The sequence below is a fragment of the Triturus cristatus genome, chromosome 5_2, assembly GCF_964204655.1.
Source record: "Triturus cristatus chromosome 5_2, aTriCri1.1, whole genome shotgun sequence".
NCBI classification, from domain to species: Eukaryota; Metazoa; Chordata; class Amphibia; order Caudata; family Salamandridae; genus Triturus; species Triturus cristatus.
The window spans coordinates 1,033,969,477-1,033,977,537 of record NC_140588.1 but is presented as its reverse complement, the minus strand read 5'-3'; the positions used below and the strand labels follow the sequence as shown (position 1 = coordinate 1,033,977,537).

At 45.3% G+C, this 8,061-nt stretch overlaps 1 long non-coding RNA gene across 1 annotated transcript; it reads right to left on the bottom strand.

Moving 5' to 3' along the window:
* Positions 1-5,182: 5,182 nt before the first annotated feature.
* On the bottom strand, positions 5,183-6,556 carry LOC146829629 (uncharacterized). The gene is made up of 2 exons (XR_014962026.1): positions 6,329-6,556; positions 5,183-5,617 (listed from the first exon to the last, which is right to left on the bottom strand). It is a non-coding gene; the product is annotated as an uncharacterized LOC146829629 (long non-coding RNA).
* Positions 6,557-8,061: the final 1,505 nt, after the last annotated feature.

Here is an 8,061-nt window from a genome sequence, read left to right as displayed (position 1 = left end):
CCCTTGTAAAGGAATTTTTCCCTAGGTTTGGGATGCCAAGAATGGTGTGGTGTGATAATGGAAGTGAGTTTGTGGGTAAAGTGATGAAGAATGTATGTGAAGGGCTAGGGATAAAGCAGAAGTTCCATGCTGCAAATCACCCCCAATCAGCTGGATTAGTAGAACGCTAAAATGGAGCCTTAAAGCTCAAGCTGGCCAAAATTCAGGCGAGCACCGGTCTTAAATGGCCTGACGCTCTGCCTTTAGCACTCCTGTCCACCAGAATGACCATACACTCACGAGTGGGACTTAGCCCTTACGAGGTCGTTTTTGGCCGCCCAGCCAACGTATGGGGTGTACCGAGGCCTACGAAGTTTAGTGAGATTGAGCATCCAGTACTACTCGATTACCTGTATGATTTGACTGTTAAACTGCGTGTTTTGCACCAACAGGTACATGATACACTTCCCCAAGCTTCTGAACCTCCTGGACACCCTATCAGCCCTGGCTCGTGGGTCCTGGTCCGAAATTTCCAGCGTAAGAGCAACGACGAGCCTCGCTGGATCGGCCCTCACCTTGTGCTCTTGTCGACAAGATCAGCGGTACGAGTAAAAGGGAAGAAACACTGGATCCATGGTACCCACTGCAAAGTAGTCCCCTTGCCTCTGCCATATGACCAGTGGGTCAAGGAGGGTATCGCCGACTCTGAGACAGACACTGTACCTCGTTTTGTACCATTCAGTGACGCACGCATAAGAGACACAGTTTCAAACCAAGAGAGTGACAATATTCTGCAGGAAGCTGTGCCACCATCAAATCGACTGGACACCACTGAGCCTGAACTTTTATTTCAAGACCAAACAGCACCTAGCCGTCTCCGCTATAATTTGAGACCAAGGCCCATGGACAAATAAAGATTTCCTTACTATTTCCTTTTTGACATTTTTGCTCTCCCATCTGAAGGACTTTCTTGATTTTTGTTTTTCGAACCACCATCCGGGTTCTGCCGCAGGGTCGCGGTGCTAAGACTTTGGGGTACAGGCCGAAGACGCTAGGTCAACGGTTCTGGTTGGTCTAGGGCGTTTCTCTGGACTGACAGGCGTGCCCCTTAGCAGAAGACACTCATCCGCCGCGAGCGGCCCGAGTAGAGGATGGAGTTTTTTAAGATGGAGAGACCGATTGAGGAAATGAACTTTAACGCAAGGATGTGTAGAATTGTAAAAAGTAAATGTTTTGTATTTTTGTGCCTTTTTACACTGTGTAGCATAATGATGTTCATCGTAGGATTTGTGTTTTTCTCCGCTCAAAAGCCCATTACACCCACTGAACAGCCTATACCTCTTTCTACCGCCTCCTCTCACTCCTTTCACCCTTTGCCTGAGCACGAACAGACCAGACGATCAGAGTTTGTAAATAACTCGTTTATCCAGCTCTTGCACCAGCACCAACTGGTAATGAACACGACCAATTGCTGGGTGTGTGGGTTAATGCCACATACCATTAACAAGGGTATTCCCTACCTGGTGCTGCCGTACAGTTACAATGGATCGTCATGGGCATTCCAGACCATGTTTCTCTATGCTCTAGATACGTACTCCCCTCGCCAACCGCGTTCCATCAGACCTATCACCAATAATAAGGCTTTGATGAAAGGAGTTGCCGATATGAGTAGGGATATTGATGCATACTCAATCAATTCCCAAAGAAGAGTTGAGACCTTATGTAGGATGGAACGCGACGGGGTATAGTATTAGTCTGGGTGAAAGACAGCGAAAAATCTCATCTCCAATCTGGGTCGTACCCCACATAGGTCGGTTCTGCTTACAAGGTAATGGTCAGAATCCTAGAGCTCAACTGGGAAGAAGTGACTGTACTGAAACGTACACTTTCCCGTCACAGTTTTCCCCTGCGTTTTTGGCTGCCAAGGGCACATATTTCATCTGTAATGATCGAGCATATACATGGTTGCCCCCTGATTTCTCGGGCACATGTTATATTGCGAACTTGCTACCGCCAACATTTACTGCCGCCTCCGACTATCACAAGACCAGAGTTGTGAGAGGCGTGATTAGTAAGGAGGACACTGCGGGTCAGGAAGCGGGAGACTTCTTCTTGGGTTTCCTGCCGTTTTGGGGACCTATGGTCAATAGTAGGAACCTGAGACAGCTGACTCGTGTGGTTGAATCCACTGTCAATGTAACGGCTGGTGCCCTTGGTAATCTGACAGCTGAGCTCCAAGCGGATCGCCTTATGACTTTGCAGAACCGCATGGTTCTAGACGTTATTCTTGCAGACCGCGGTGGGGTATGCAAGGTCATCCAATCCAGTTGCTGCATTTTCATACCAGATAATGCTCCAACAGTGTATCAAGCCATCTCCAAACTCCATAAAATATCTGAATCCATACACGTGGATAAGGGAGACTGGTCACTGGTGGGGTGGTTCTGGGAATTGATATCCGCCTGGGGTTGGAAAGTTCTGATGGTCATTGGAATGATCTTAGCCATTCTTTTCCTGTTCTGTCTGTGCATACAGTGTGCTCCTGCGATATGTGGTCTCTGTGCTACCTTATGTATAAGGAAACCTGTATCGAGGGACGAGCTAAGTAATAGGATGATGCTACAGCAACATCTCCATGACTTCGTGAACATTGACCTAGACTCGGATTAAGATGAGTATAGTGATTGCCTATGTAAGGGCAAAAGGAGGGTCTGTCGTACTTTAATCTTTGTTACCGCGTAGGGAACAGGGCCCTACCCCTGTCTATCTTGGTATTAGCAAACCGCAAATGGTAAATGCGGCATGTACGAGTGCTTTATATACCGTTCTAGCTATGAATGCACTGTGTACACGTTATTCTGCTTCACTACGCGGGTTCCATTTTGGAAGCAGTGGCCATCTTGTCATTGCCCTCACATAGGCTATAATGGAGTAAATACGGGCCTCACAGTACATGGGCTTCTCCTCTGACTTCTCTGTGACCTGGGCAGCTGGCTCTGCTGCCCCAGGTCAAACTGGTCTCACGAGCTCCCCTTCCTCCGTCCACCTGTGATTAGCATCAGGGCTTGACCCATCATAAAACCCTTTCATTCTACACAATCCTCCGGCTAATCTCTTTCACACCTGCTTGTTCCTGCTTTATGACTTGTTTCCCAAAACAGGAGATGCTCATGTTTATTGGGGGGTCTATTGACATCCGATGTGGGATCTGAACCTTACTGTGTAAATCATTGTGGGCTGGCCGAACTGGAATGTGGGATGGTCATCATGACTCTGCTTTTTCGTTTGTAATGTATACTTGTAATGGCCATATCATAAACCTAGGAATGTATGCTTGAGGCAAGAAAAAGGGTATTTAAGGTGAAGTCCATTCCTATGATTTTCAGCAGTCTCCTGAGAACATACACGCTGTTGTACTTCTAGGATACCTGTAATTGGTCTGCAGCCAATAAATGAATCTTTGACTTCACCCAGAAGACTCTGTGTTTCTGTAGGTCTGGAACAGGGTGAACCCAGAAGTCATAGGGTGTGTGCCCCTGCACCGCTGGGTCTAAAATACCCAGTACTTCAATGCCAACACTGAAAGAATGCTCTACATTCAATGAAGAACTGTTGAAACTGGAGAAACAACCGATAATGAAAATGGTAGCTACTGATAAAATAGAACATGAAGGAGTAACTATTGTTCTGTCAGATAAATTACAGTTAAAATTAGACTATTTGTAAAAATCAATATCTAAGACTGCTGGTTTGGTAAAGACCTTGTATGTATCTGTAAACTGTCGGGTAATATTATGGCGTAATTTATATGTTGAGAAAGGTTTAGTAAATGGAGCAATGGGGGAAGTTGTTGACTTTGTTAGTTATCCAAATAAAGATGGAATTGAATTTTTGAAAATTAAATTTGATCAGATTGAAGAGGTGAAACAGATTGGACGTTGTTGTGTTTGTTTCTTGCTTGTAAAAGATTTATATGTTCGTAGAAATCAGTTTCCTGTTTGTTTAGCATATCCAGTGACCATTCATAAATCTCAAGGTTTAAGTGTTGACAGTGCTTTGGTAAGCATTTGAGCTTCTGTGTTTAAAGAGGGTATGACATATGTTGCATTGTCTCGAGTAAGAACATTATCTGGATTACATTTGACTGATTTTGATGAGGAAAAAGTTAGTGCAGATGTAAATTGTGTAAAAGAATACAATAGGTTAAGAAGACTCTATCAGGCACATGCATCAAAAAGAGAGTTTGCGAGTCCTTATTTGCGAATTTTAAGGATTCGCAAATAAAGACTCGCAAAACACGATGCAACAAAAACATTGCGAGAATATTGCGAATCGCTAAAAATCGCTAAATAAATTGCGATTTCGGCATTTGCGAACTCGCTATTAGCGATTTCGCAATTAGCGAAATCGCTAATACCGAAGTCGCTTTTTGATGCATCCTGATGACATCACAACCAGGAAGTGAGCAGCACCAGCCTCATTTCCAGTGCACAGTGTCAGGGAGAGGAGGGAGCTGGCTCTGGGAGCAGAACAGGAGTGTGACAGAGACAGAAGAGAAACTTGTGATATCAAATGGAAGCCTCACAAACAGCAGAGGAGAGCCAAACAGGCAGGAAACGCAAAATTAAATTTGCAGAAAAAGAAATTGACACCCTCATTGAGGGAGTAGTTCACAGCCATGACAAGCTGTTTGGAAAGGCATCATTGAAAGTGGCAGAGCAGGAGAAAAGGAAAATCTGGCTCCGGATCCAAAACAGGGTCAATGCCATTGGGGTGACACACCGCACCATTGAAGAACTCAAAAAACGATGGTACGACTTGCGCAGTCGGGCTAAGGTGCGCATAGCTGACCGCCTGAAGGAGGCAAAGAAGACAGGAGGGGGAACACCAACAGACACTGGGAACACTCCCATGGAGGACTTGATTGAATCCACCATCCAGCCAGAAGCTGTTGTTGGTGTGACCCAGCTGGACACGTCCGGAGCAGCAAACACATCTGAAGGTAAGATGAATGTATGTTTTCTTAGTGTTACAAAATGTAAAGGTAGAACTCGACCACAGTACAGCCCAAGTGCAGACCCTGAACATCCAGTACACAATGCGTTCAGTAGGTGAGGGGCATTATGGGAGATGTAGTCAGGTCAAGCAGTTAAAATGTCAAATCTCAGAGTAACAACCCAAAAAAGCTTAATAGAGTATAAAATCATTTACAAAGGCAGATATTTATTACTGTGCAATTAATATCACAGACATGAAATAATACAGTGTTGCACTGTTTCACCTCACAGATGCGCAACGTGTAGAAGATGTGGATAGCGATTCCCCAGACATGCAGGACACCAGCGCAGGTGAACAGATGGACACACCTGTGGTGCAAATAAATCCCTCACGTCCAACAAAGTCACGCAGGGCTACTGTTCCATCCCTAGTCACCATGGAGTGTGAAGATGATGAGGCTGATGCAACACCAGGTGGCAGCCATGGCCAGACAACTTCCATCACAAAAACACAACCACAGGTCCCCAGAACTAATCACAGAGCCCGGCGTAGGAGAGGAAGAGCACTCAGGACACAGCAGGAGGAGCAACCAAGTGATGTCTGGGGTGGTCTTGAGGGACAGATGCTCCGTATGCAGCGCCTGCAGACAAAAAACACACGATTAGTACAATTGCAAGTTGGCAAGATGGCTAGCAACATAGCAGTACTGTCAGAAAGTGTGCAGCAACTGAGCAAGGTGATGCATGAGGGAAATGTATCCCAGAAGAGACAGCATCGTCAACTAATGCTGCAATTGAAAATGTTTGCTAAATCAAACAATAGATTGGCCACGACAACTGCACTGCTGGCGCGTAGGTCTGTGACCATGCAAACTGAAATGTGCCATTGGAGCGGCGATGTGGCTAAAGCACTGGACCAGGTCACCAATGCAGTTGATTTGCTAAATGCTTCCACAATTGCGGCCAACAATTCGACGCCCGAAGAGGGTAGTGAGGGTGGCTCAAGCCTAAGTAGTGTGGCAGTTCCAGTCCGCACTGCAGGAAGACGCAACACACGCAGCAGTACCCCCGCCGCTTCCAACATAACGGATGACAATGCTGGGTCTGACAGGCGTCTGGGTGTTCGTGGGAAAAAGCGCTAGACTGGCATGTACAAGTGCATTCCACTATGGTGACGTAACCATTTATTTGGATTTGACTTTTCACAGACTGACAAGTGAATTGACATTTGCAAACCACTTATGTCCATTGCACTGGTCAGATTACAAGTGTGCTTGAACACTCATGGCAATTTTATTTAATTAAAGAATACTTTGATAGCAATAGTCAGTTTCTGTGTCATCATTACTCACCTCAGAAATAATTTTGTGTGATGTCAAATCTTCTCCTACGCCCTTCTGCTGCGCCTGCCCCTTGTGCTGCATGGTGTTGTGGCACTTGCTGGTTCCCATCCTCCGAATCGCTGTCAGACACCTCGATGTCCATTCCTCCCCTTGTCGCTATGTTGTGCAGCATGGCACATGCCGCTACTATCTTGCAGCATTGTTCAGGGTTGTACTTCAGTGCTCCACCGGTCTTATGTAGACATCTGAATCGGCTCTTCAACAGCCCAAATGTGCGCTCTATGATGTTCCTTGTCGAAATATGTGCTGCATTGTACCTCTGTTGATTGGCAGTTGTGGGATTGAGGTAAGGCGTCATTAGGTAATTACGCAAGGCGTATGCGCTGTCACCTACATGTAATGGAGCAAAGAGTCAGTGGCAGCTTCACATTGACATACGTACAATGACAGTGATAAACTATAACACATATTTACCAAGCAGATGTCCCTCTCCAAATTCTCCCCTGACAAGACGGGTGTGTATGCCACTTTGCCTGAAGATATAAGAGTCATGTGCACTCCCTGGAAATTGCGCAACAATGTCAGTGATAATGTTTTTGGCATTGCAAACGACCTGAATATTGAGGGAATGGTAACATTTCCTATTTCTATATATATATTCCTGTGTTGCAGGGGGACATATTGCAACGTGGGTGCAATCAATACAACCCAAAACATGTGGGAAACGAGCTATCTGGTAGAACTCCTGTTTGGTTTTTGCAAGGTCAAGCGCGGTGGTAGGGAACTTGATATGAGACCCGATCACGGCCATCATGGCATCAAGGAATGCTTTCAATATTCTTGAAAGTGCGCTTTGTGACACACCTCCCGCAACAGCAATGACCCCCTGAAAACTGCCTGACGCCAGAAGGTGTAGGCAACATAGGACCTGCACATGCGTTGGGATGGCATTGGTCCTACGTGTCTGTCGTTGCATTATGGGGTCCAATTCATTGATTAGATCATGGATCATTGCTGCATTGAGCCTATACTTGTCGTATATCTCATCCTCTTGCTGGCCTAGCAAAGTTATGCGGACTCTGAAGATGCGCTCATTCATTCGCCTCCGTCTCTGTGCGGCAGCCTGCAGCCTCATCCTCCTCGCCATCAGGTAAATCCCTGCCATTGTGAACAGTGCTGGCTCATTCTGGGTGTGTTTAAATGGGTTTCAGTTGGTTTTCACCTGTCTGTGATTTGCACTCATGATTACCACCTGGTTGTGATCCTTCTTATTTAGCGATCGCTAATTTGCGATTTTCACGGAAATCGCTATTTGCGATTTGTCATGCATACATTTAGCGAATCGTTGTTTGCGATTCGCTAATTGGGACACGCTAATACCGATTCGCTATTTGATTCGCAGAATGTTTTGCGATTCCTTATATTTGCGAAAAAATGGATTTTCGCAAATATACAGTTGATGCATTTCAACACTGACTTTTGCGATCGCAAACGGCCTATTTTTGCGATTCGCACCGTTTGCGATCGCAAAAAGGTTTGATGCATGTGCCTATATGCTCCTAATTTCGGTGAATATCCTATTTATGAAAAACATTTCATACGTCCAAAACAAAAATATGAAAAATATTCTAATGAGGTTACAAAGAAGAACATAACTGAAAAGAATGATGAGGCTGGAAAGATAATGGAAGTGGACATGGTGGCTAATATTGTAGGATATCAGTTAGAAAATAGTTCAGGTA